Raw genomic sequence first — 12070 nt, 5'->3', positions numbered from 1 at the left:
TCCTTGCTAAATGCCCGTTTCCAATACAATTACCGATTCCAATTCTTTATAAATCTCTAATTATTTAACTATAAGATTGTTATTTTCTCCGATTTCTGTAAAAAAAAAAACACATGTTAAATATGCAGATATTTCCCTAAACGTCATACTACACTTGTGGGGGGGGTGATTTATCGATAATGACTTTAATGCTAATTTAAAATCAATAGATATTTATTATTTTATCATCATTAACAGCAATGGAAGATTTTGGCTTAAACAAAATAAAATAAAAAAGACAATTAAAAGAATCGTTTTGGCATCGTAAAATAGGCATCAATTTCTGGTTTTTCCGATTCCCGACTCCGATTAATCGTCCCAACAATAATTTATATATATATATATATATATATATATATATATATATATATATATATATATATAAATATATATATATATATATATATATATATATATATATATATATAAATATATATATATATATATATATCGGATGAGAATAATGGAAATAGTATTCTGACACTATAGATAAAAAAGGAACAAACCAAGTTATGTATTCATGAACGTTTTCGTGTTTATTGCGATACTTCCTTTTTTTTTTTTTACACAGTGATCACCACTTATCAAGGCCCGGAAGCCACTCAGGGATAAGGGTTATTGCAAGTACATTACGTTAGTGAGGAGATTTGATGAAGTGTTTACTTAAGGGGCGGTTCATTAGGAATTTGTTAACATTAGACTTGAAGACATCCAAGTTGTAGTCCGGTGGGAAGCAGGCAGACGGAACAGAGTTCCACAGGCGTGCAGTTCTAAGAAAGAAGCTTTGTTCATGAAATCCGCGTTTGGATTTAGGCAAGATATAGAGTGGGGGAAATTTTTCACAGTGGATACAGCTAGACGGGTGTTTTTCGTGAAAGATTGGCGAGGGGGGACCAGGGATTGGAGTTCAGGCGAGCACCTGCCATGAAAATAACGATAAAACAAGGATAGGCTCGCAACGTCTCTTCTGTGGGAGAGGGGTTGCAGGTTCCGGTTTGGCGATGGGTGCAATAGCAAAGACATCACATTTTTTTTCCACGTTCTTTTCTATTCTTTGTGGTACAGGTTCGAGCATGCCTGCCTATTACCACCTCAAAACATCAGGCCAACGCCGGGCTAGTCTATAATATAAATCTCATCCGTCTGTTTAAATGTATGTATATATGTCTGTCTGCTAAAAACTTTTGACAGACGCGTCGGAACGTGAGGAATCTAGCATCGTTTTAAACCGTGTTCTTTCGGACGATAAATATCGATAAATTGCATAAAGACATTACTTCCTTCACTCTCAACTAGGCATTTTTCTACAGGGGGGGGGTCGCTTTTTTCGCCGATATTTTCGAATGTCATCCCCTCTTTTCGATTGACTAGCCTTAATTTAACATTCGCCACTTCCGATTTGGCAATGGACGCAACGGCAAAGACGTTTTTTTTTCACGTTCTTTTCCTCCTTTGCGTATCGGTAACGCCGCACACTCAGGCTAGTCTATAATATAAATCTCACCTGTCTGTTTAAATGTATGCATGTATGTATGTATATTTGTTTATATGTCTGCCCAAAACTTTCGACAGAGGCGACGGATTTTCATGAGATCGGTATTGTTTTGAACCTCGACCCTTTAGACGATAAATATCGAAAAATGTGTAAAAACATTCGTTCCTTCACCCGTAACTGGGCACTTTTCTTGAACGAGATATCGTTTTTTTGCAGATATTTTCGAAAGTCATCCCCCCTCTTTTCGATTGACTAGCTTTAATTTAAACCTTCACCACTTCCGATTTGGCGATGGACGCAACAGCAAAGAGGTCACGTTTTTTTTTGTCACGTTCTTTTTCTACTTTGCGGTACGGGTTCGAGTGTGCCTACCAACTACCACTTTTCGAACACCTTCAAACACCCGGTCAACGCCGGGCACCCAAACTAGTCTCAGCAGTCTGTTTAAATGTATGTGTGTGTATATATGTATGTATGTATGTATGTATGTATGTATCTCTAAAACTTTCAACCCGGATAACACTAACCACCCAGGCTATTCTATATATATAAAAGGCAAAATGGACGCGTGTGTTTGTGAATTTCCACGAAAGTTTTTTTGTGTCGAGGTTCTCGCGTCGGTTAGATTCCGAAAGAAGTTTTCGCATACTTCCTATATGGGAATATCTCAGATTTGCAAGCAGATATTGTCTCTATCATTTTTGATCGAGTTTTAACAAATTCCCTCCGTCACGTCGTGTCGGCTGTTGTTTGTTTTTTTCATATAAAGAAAAAAATATTCGAACGCTACAGCTTGACGGCCTGGTGGTCGACACTGCAAAAAAAAAAAATGAGATTAGTTTTCGGCCACAGAAGGGGGAACCTTTCTATACTGAGCAAATTTAATTTTTAAGCAAATTGTGTCACATTCTGTTTTCGTGGGAAAACAAATGAATACCGACAGAAAGAGCTAAGCTTACCTGGCCCTCAGCCAGTTTTAAAAGCAACGTTTATTTCTGTGCCTGCGTAGCGACTTCTATGATTTCTAACTTAATTAGCAACTCATTGACTTCAATATGCCCTTTGGTCTAATTTGATCGAAATAGAAACTCAAGAGTTTATTATATACGATTTACCCGCATTAATATGAACATCCACAATTTGTTGACTTTCGAGTTTGATCCCATCTCTCTCTATATATCTTTATTTTATTTCAATTCACTATCCTCTTTGGCCTAATGGTTAGCGTGGAAAACTAATTACTCACCTCTGCCTCTATCCTTTTGTTATTTTACAGACGTGGAAGCCATTCTTAACATCGCTTCATCCTTGTGCTAATATCCTACATCCGGGCAACGCCAGACACTCCCGCTAGTCTATTATATAAATATTACCCGTCTGTTTAAATTTATGTATGTATGTATGTATGTATGTATGTATGTATGTATGTATGTATGTATGTATGTATGTCTAAAACTTTCGACAGAGCCGACGGATTTTCACTAGATTGGTATTGCTTTCGGATGAAAAATATCGAAAAATTGCCTAAAAACGTTAATTCCTTCACCCTCAGCTGGGCACTTTTCTACAAGGAGAGGTCGCCTTTTTCTCCAATATTTTCGAAATTCATCTTCCCTTTCTGATTGACTAGCCTTATTTAAAACTTCGCTAGTTCAGGTTTGGCGATGGACACAACGGCAAAGACGTCACGTTTTTTTTTTCTCACGTTCTTTTCCTCCTTTTTGGTACAGGTTCGAGCCTGTCTGCCTACTACCACTTTTTTTTTTTTTGCTCAACACACACCTTAAAACATCCGGGCAACGCTGGGCACACAGGCTAGTCTATTATATAAAGGGCAAAATGTGCGCGAGCGTTTGTGTATGTCCACAAAAGGCTTCTTGCATCGGGCTTCTCTTGTTGATGAGATTCCGCGAGAAGTTTTTGCATATTACAAGATCATAATATCTCAGATTCAGAAACGGACATCGTCTCTATCTTTTTTTGATTGAGTTAAAGAAAATTCCAACCGTGCCGTCGTCTCAGCCTTTTGTTTTTCTTTTTCATATATATATAGCAAAACTATTGGAACGCAACCGCCTGGACTTTGGGCCGGGTAGTATCTGGTCTGAAATTGGTCCTTGGTAAATGTAGGGGAAACCCTTAATATTGAGACAATTGCTATTTATTTGCATACTGCCAGAGTGCTCCCTTTTTGGGGGAGCTGGTTTTCTCCCACATTAAAAACGACCTTGTTTCTAATTTGCTTTCCTCGGATGTTTAAAAGCAACGCCATTTCTGCAAGTCATCTTTTGTTTTTTGATTAACTACGTTAAATTTGAACGCGTTAGTCTTCCAGTCGCGTCATGGAGTAACGATAAGACGTCAGATTTTCTTTCAATTTCTTTTCTGCCTTTCGCGTCACGGGTCTGAGCTTCTCTGCCTACTACCACATTTTTTTTGTTCAATACACACCTCCAAACACCCGGGCAACGTCGGTCACCCAGGCTAGTTTTCTTTTAAATATTCAAAGGTGTGGGCCACGTTTGTATTCTCATTCCAACCGCCATGGATTCTTCCGCATCCGGTATGAACCTTGAAATGGGAACTTGTTACTCTAACCTACCCCTTCCCACGTTGGACACATCATAAATAAGCATGTTTATTCATTTGATTTTGTTGTCATCGCCGAGAGGGGCGATTTATAAGCCATTAATATTTGCCCGGTACAGGTAATGACGTTGTAAATATGCCGACCACTCCTAAATATTCATCCGCGTTTGTTCTTTTCGGGCGTTAATTTATTCACTGTCTTTCATAAATTTAACCATTAGCACATATAAGTTATACACGACGTGTAGCGGTTACACACGCAGAATGTAGACTTAGCGAGTCAGGTCAATCCCTTCGTTAAGAAGGCCTGGTCCCTGAGTCGCGTATATCTGCTGACCTCACAGTGGTTAATTAATGCTAAACCCACAAACAAATCGTTTAGAAAGTAACGGTTGTAAAAATGGACCGTGCCTATGGTCATTTTTGTCTGAAATTATTTCACGCTTGAGTTTGCAGTAATTGTTTTTATTCAAATCAGCATGCCGCCAGGCATTACCCGGTTGTAAAATACGCTTAAATATGATATTTTGATTAATGCAAATTTCGTATTTATTATTATAATATATTGGACCCAATATATATAAAAAGTTTAAAAAAAAAGAAAGAAAATCGGTTCGTGCGCCACCACCGAGAATCGAAACTAAAACGTTCAACTTACGATTTACTTTTTCCTTTCACGTTAATACTGTACTATGAAGACATATTTGCTACAAGACTATAAATTTAAACATAACCAATGCACACATAACATAAATACCATAAACATGATGCATGGATATTCGTAATGCCGTCGTTCGACCTTCACCTGGAAAATTCCTTTTTTTATCATTAATTCTTTTTTACATAGGCATAACCACTTATCAAGGCCCAGAGACCACTCGAGGATGGGGGTTAAAGTGTGTACAGTAGTCAATTGGGTAATATAGTAATCGATAGTAATGGAAATTCGGCAAATTTGTTAAGTGGAACGTCTCATCAAGAAATTGTTTACGTTGGACTTGAAGATAACCATATTGCAGTCAGCTGGAAAGCAGGAAAACGGAAGACAATTCCACAGGCGTGCAGTTCTAAGAAGGAAGCTTTGTTCATGGAATCTACGTTTAGGTTTAGGCACAGATAAAGAGTGGGGAGTAATTATTGATAGTGTTTTCAGCTAGACGAGTGTTTCTTGTGAAAGTTTGGCGGTGTGGACCATAGATTGAAGCTCAGTCGAGCACTTGCCATGAAAATAACGATAAAGCAGTGACAAAATCGCAACATCTCTTCTGCAGGGAAGAGAAAAGGACATCTTCTACGAGGCTGCGAAGTCTATATTGAACTCTATCAAGGCAGGGCAAGTCCTTTCTAGCAGCTCCTGCCCAGATGTGGCAACAGTAGTCAATCCTTGGACGTACCTGGCTCTTATATAGATAGAGAATTGCATCAGCAGTGAGATATCTACTGGATCGATAAAAGGATCCCACCATTTTTCAAGCGGCCTTGGCAACAAATTTGATGTACGTGTTCCATTTAAGATCAGGAGTAAAGGTCAAGCCCAGAAGCTTGTCAAAACACGAGGGCTCTCCAAGACGAGAGCCATTCATTTCAATTGATGCCAGATGGGGACAGAACATTGATGATGTAAAGATAGAATCTTGGTTTTAGATGCATTAAAAGTAACCAGCCACTCCTTTCCCCATTGTACCACGTGCTCAAGATCAGAGGAGAGAGAATCGGAGAGAACTTGGTCGTTTACGGTCTTAGATGTGCTACCATAGATGGTAGTGTCATCAGCATAAATCTCTACGAATGATGTAAGGATGTGATTTGGAAGAGCATTAATGTAGATCAGGAAAAGAGTTGGACCCAGGAGGGACTCCAGCATTAATACTGTGAGCTTCTGATTTTTGCCGATCAACTACTACTCTTATGAACCTATCAGAGAGAAATGATTTAATAACTGAGAAGACATTTCCATCTATACCATAGCTGGAGATCTTGTGAAGTAAACCTTTATGCCATACACTGTCAAATGCCTTTGATATGCCAGGAGCAGTTGCCCTAGAAAGGTTGCCTTCGTCGAGAGATTCGCTAATCCTATGAGATATTACTGTAAGCACATCTGCAGAACGGAAACCATATTGTGTGTCATTAAGAAGGTTATTTTTGCTGAGATTGTTGATTACTTCTTTATTTAACACAGATTCCAGCAACTTACTCATGACGCACAGGAGAATTATTGGCCTGTACTGAGAGGGGGATGAACGATCAACTGAATTCTTAAATACAAGGCATATTGATGAGATTTTCCAGGGTGATGGGAAGCAATTCTCCTGAAGACAACGTTTAAACAGTTTCGTAAGTATGGGCGCTAGTTCTGGTTGAAGTTTTTTGAGTACTATAGATTTAAAACTAGAGTAGACTCAAGCCATACTAGAGCTGTTTCCCACCTAACTACAACTTAGATGTCTTCAAGTCCAACATAAACAAGTTCTTGATGAACCGCCCTCTTAAGTAAGACACTTTATCAGATCTCCATTACTAGCGATTACTACGATATTATCCCATTGATTACTGTACATGCAATAACCCTTATCCCCGAGTGGCCTCCGGGCCTTGATAAGTGATGACTTCGTTGTAAAAAAAAAAATAAAATATAATATAAAAAAGAGCAATTAGTATAAAAGAAAACGCCAGAATATCTCTATTCTTTTGTGCTAGAATTAAAGTGTAGTACGTTCTGATACTGCTCTTCTTCATTCTTTCTGTCCTCAGTCAAGAAAAATCCTTTCAGGCAGAGATCAATTTTCATTTTTGTTCCCATCCCCCCTTTTTGAGGAACTGGATTATCGCTATATTAAAAATCAACATTTTGTCAAACTCTGCCCTCGTGGCGAGCCAAGTAAATAGAAACACCAGTCTTCCTCTTCTGTTTCCAGTTGCCCTAGATTTCTTCTTTCCTTGCCAATGGACGCAAATAATGCCGATTGAGATGTGCGGTTACATATTGCACGACTTGTGCTTTACTATACGCTCTCCCAATAGACAACGTACAGGGATTATCCATTGTCTGGCGCAACTGAAATTATTGACAGATATGTTATTTGTGTGTGTGTGTGTGTGTGTGTGTGTGTGTGTGTGTGTGTTTTATATGGGAGTCACCATTTATCAAGGTCCGAAAGCCATTCGATGATAAGGGTTAATGAGTGTAGAGTTGTCACTGAGACAACTGCGTGTTAATAGTTAGTGGTGGAAATGGAGTAAAAATGAATTATTTAGGTGAACGGCTCAAGAACCTGTTTACATTGGACTTGAAAACAACCGTATTATAGTCATCCAGAAAGCAGGCCAGCAGAACAGAGTTCCGCGTGTGGGCAGTTCTAAGAAAAGACGCTCTGTTCATGGAATTTGCGTTTAGATTTAAGCATAGATAGAGAATGGCAGGAATTGTTGATAGTTGCTATAGCTAGACGAGTTTTTTTTTTAAGGTTTCGCAATGTCTTAACTTCATAATTATCCAAGTTTGCTAAATTGTATTATTAAATAAACATTTTCTTCTGAAACTAAAAATCGGACAGACTTTCGTCTATTGAAAGTCGTTATCATAATTAGTAGTGATGGGACGATTCCGATATTTTTTTCCGATTCCGATACAATTGCGGATTCCGATTCCGATTCTTTATAAATCTCTAAATACTTAACTATAAAATTGTTATTTTTCCCGATTACTGTAAAAACGCAGCTTTAAATGTGCATGAATTTTCTCAAACGTAAGAAACACAATTGTGACGGGGTGATGATCTAAAGAGTTTTATCTTACTGGAAGTTTAAATCAATATTTATTATTTTAATATTACGACAAGCAGTGGAAGATGTTTTTTTTTTTAAAAACAAAATCAAATAAAATAGATAATTAGCGGAATCGGTTTTGGCATCGGAAAATAGGCTCAATTTTTTCCGATTTCGATACCGATTCCGATAACCCAAAAATAGCTCCGATTTTTCCGATTCCCGATTCCGACTCCGATTAATCGTCCCTACACTAATAATTAGCGAATTCGAATTCTTTTGTAGAGGCAACAACTGTTAATCACAGCGAATATAAAAGCAAATGTCAAGCTCCATTAAACTCGATAAAATCGACCAACACCAAACAAAGAGGCTTTTTATATTTGTTTCTTGTGTGTGTTTTAATGGTTTCTATGGCTTATTAAACCGTTGCTAACGGAGTTAGATCAATTTCGATTTGATTTTGTTAGCAGAAAAGAAAAAACACCGCTGAGAAATCAATAAAATAAGACGAACCATAGCAATTAAAGCAACACGTTTTTCTAATTAGAGCGCCGTTCAAGAAAATAATAAAAACACTAACTAAACTTCATGGCAGGCAAAGTGTAATATCTGTTGTGTCCCATTCCCATTGTTATTAAAGTAAATTTCCAGATATACAGAGGTGGCTTGAATAAGTTTCCAGACTTTTTTGTACATGCTTTTAAAATTGTCGAAGACTCTTGAATATTTAGTATGTTATTGCTATACATCTTATGACACGACTGACCGATTATTATGATTTCAGGTTCAAATGAACAGCTATAGCAGGAATTGGCATACACTCTACTAAAGCCTGATTGATTACAGCTGATGATTTTCAAAAATGCAACCTGGACGTGAGGACACTTTAGAAAAACGATATGCAATAAAATTATATTTTAAACAGAAAGCAATGCAATAGAAACGTTTGGCATGCTTCAAACTGATTTTGGACCATCTTGCATGAATCGAACATCAGTTTATGAGTGGCATAAGAGATTCAAGGCAGGCAGGGATATGAAGGGGATAATGAGAGGTGTGGGAAGAGTAAGGAAATCAGAACATCAGATTGGCCAAATAAATAATTTCAAGGATAAGGCCCGTCGTGTGTCTATAGGGACAATAAAGTGCACAGTTTGATGTTAGTGTGGGAACTGTACACACAGTTATTTGCAAAGAAACTGAAGATGAAGATTTACGTGAAATTTGCTCCAAGAGTGCTCAAAGATCAGACTGTTTGACCAAGATGGACATCAAGACAGTTCCTCACCCTCCCTATAGTCCAGGCCTTGCTCCCTGTGACTTTTGGTTATTCGCTAAGCTCAAGGAAAACCGTAGGTGCTGTCGTTATGAAACAATTGAGGAGATCGAATAGGCTGTGACACACTCACACAAGAAGACTTCTACGGGGTCTTCCAGAAGTTGTTGGAACGGCATAAATGCATTGCAGCTGGAGGAGATTACTTCGAAGGCGATTAGAGTTTCATGTGTGTACTATCAATAAAAGTGCACATACGAAAAAGTTTAGAAACTTATTGAAGACAACACACACACACACACACACACACACACACACACACACACACACACACACACACAGACTCGGGTGTTGCCGGTCATACACAAATAAGCACTCATATATATTTACTAGCAGGGGTGCCCGGCGTTGCTCGGGTGTTTGGAGGTGTATGCTGTGCAAAAAAAGCAAAAAAACAAAAAAAATGGTTAATTTTTTAAAACTTTGACCCCTATTATGACCCCTTAAAATTTATAGTTTCGGGCTCAAATCACTTTAGTAAGTTAGATCCAGGTCTAAGGAACCTATATCTAAAATTTCAAGTGTCTAGACCCAAAATTGTCGGAGGAGTTTGGTAGAGTTCTTAAAGGTCAAATCGTTGAAATTTGACCCTTTAACAGCCAAATTTCTGGCTGACACCCGTCACATCGATTTTCCCAAATCTCAGTACCCGGTATTTCAAATTTCGAGTCTATAGACTAAAAATTGACAGAGTTATTGCGTAGGGAAATGTACACAGACAGACAGACAGACAGACAGACAGACACGTTCACTTTTATAGATATATAGATAAGCAGATAAACACGACATACTTGCGGTGATACGCTGTTCTCATTAGATAGTGAAGTTAAGCAAAGACGAGCCTAACTAGAACCAAATGGGTGACCATTTGGGAATGCTTGGCGTTTTATGTACTGCGCCAGAACATAGAAATTTCCAGATTTGTATCGGGAGGCGCATTAAAAACAGAGATACACCCTCAGTTTTCATTAAGACATACATCTAGGAGAAGAAAAACATTGGTATAAAACCTGACGTCTACTGTCTGCTCTGTCTTGAACCGACCGTGATTAGCAGTTGTTCTAAAAAGTATGGATGCTTCTACACAAGTATTCATCACCATAAATAAATCATCTACGTGGATTTCTGAAAACTTATTAGTGGTGAGACGATTCCGATATTTTTTCCGATTCCGATACAATTACCGATTCTGAACTAAATTCCCGAATTGGATACAATTAACGATTTCGATACTGTCTAAATTTCTAAATATATTACTATAAAAGTGTTATTTTGTCCCGATTACCGCAAAAAAAAAAAAAAAAAAAAAAAAAAATTTAAATGTGCCTATATTTTCTCAAACATAAAAACACTCTTGTGAGGGGGGATCTAGAAGTTTTAGTCTTACTGGAAGTTTAAATCAATAAATAGTTATTATTTTAAGCAGTGGAAAATATTTCTTAAACAATATTTCTTAAAACAAAAATCAAATAAAAAATAAATAATTTAAGGAATCGGTTTTAGCATCGGAAAATAGCTCAATATTTTTCGATTCCGATACCCCAAAAAGCTCTGATTTTTCCGTTTCCCGATTCTGATTTCGATTAATCGTCCCAATACTACTTTATGGTTTACTATTAAAAAAAAAAAAACTGATTACATATAATGATAGAAGATGTATCGAGACACACGAATGGGTATGTTTGATCCTGCAGAACGGTGGTTCATAAAATTGTGGGGTCTGCGTTCGCGCCTGGTCCACAAAGTATGGAAATAAAAAAATTAAAAATTAAAAAAAAAAACGCTTACAACTGCTTTTGATATAGATGTACATAACAATACTTTGATAAGTATGTTTTAACTTAAATAGGGATGTCATATTAAAATTGTGGGGTCTGCGTTCGCGCCTGACCTCCATAGAATGGAAATATGTCACAAAGTTCAACAAGGTTTTTTAATATAGATCCACAGAATATTGTGATAAGTATTTCAGTGAGAACAGGTATGGTATAATAAATTATAGGGTTTATCTTTTTATTTTTACTTTCATGATATTTTGCTTTGATTTTGATACCCCCGAATTCGAAGCTATCTCTTTACAACCCTTCCTTTTCATAACCTATCATAGTCCATTTTCTGTAGGCTGTATTTGAACTCAGTCAACGACGGGTACTTTTGCTAGTATATATATATATATATATATATATATATATATATATATATATATATATTTAGTAATGTGATTGATAATCTAGGATATTTACCTATCGAGCTTATTATATATCTAAATTACAACGAGCACTTTTTCTTTCCCTGTATTTTAATTAAACTAGTAATTTTACTATTACATTAAAATACACTTTGCTCTTTAGACTATTGTTCTAATCTCCTTTAAATATATATATATATATATTTATGAATACTTCATTTAATTACATAAATTAATATACGAAAGTATAAATTTATGCGTAAACTTTAAGTATTTACTTCAACAGTGCTCAATACGTAGGTAGAGCTAGGTACTAAGTTATATATATATATATATATATATATATATATATATATATATATATCGCAATTAAGCTACACAGAATATTCCGATTGGCTAACTAAAAATTCAATAAAATGTGCGTATATAAAAACGCGAGACTACGACAACTTCTCGCATAAGCCTGTTGAATTCTAGCATGGATGAAATGCGGAATATTCTGTGTACCTTACTTGCCATATATATTTTATAACTTACTCAATATACATATACACACATTTATATATATATATATATATATATATATATATATATATACATACACAATTATATATGTGTATATATATACACACATATTTATATATATATACAC

The 12070-nt window shown here is 36.6% G+C and overlaps 1 long non-coding RNA gene across 1 annotated transcript in view; it reads right to left on the bottom strand.

Annotated features, from left to right (window-relative positions):
* Positions 1 to 552: 552 nt before the first annotated feature.
* The window catches only part of LOC145296247 (uncharacterized), an 86026-nt gene continuing 74508 nt past the window's right edge, over positions 553 to 12070 (bottom strand). The window contains exon 3 of the long non-coding RNA XR_013869978.1: positions 553 to 2348. This is a non-coding gene — a long non-coding RNA (uncharacterized LOC145296247). The remainder of the gene's footprint in view (positions 2349 to 12070) is intronic.

Source organism: Euprymna scolopes, chromosome 2 (assembly GCF_053919585.1).
Source record: "Euprymna scolopes isolate OS-2025 chromosome 2, ASM5391958v1, whole genome shotgun sequence".
NCBI classification, from domain to species: Eukaryota; Metazoa; Mollusca; class Cephalopoda; order Sepiida; family Sepiolidae; genus Euprymna; species Euprymna scolopes.
The sequence above is the reverse complement of the archived record's forward strand: the minus strand, read 5'-3'. Positions and strand labels throughout refer to the sequence as shown.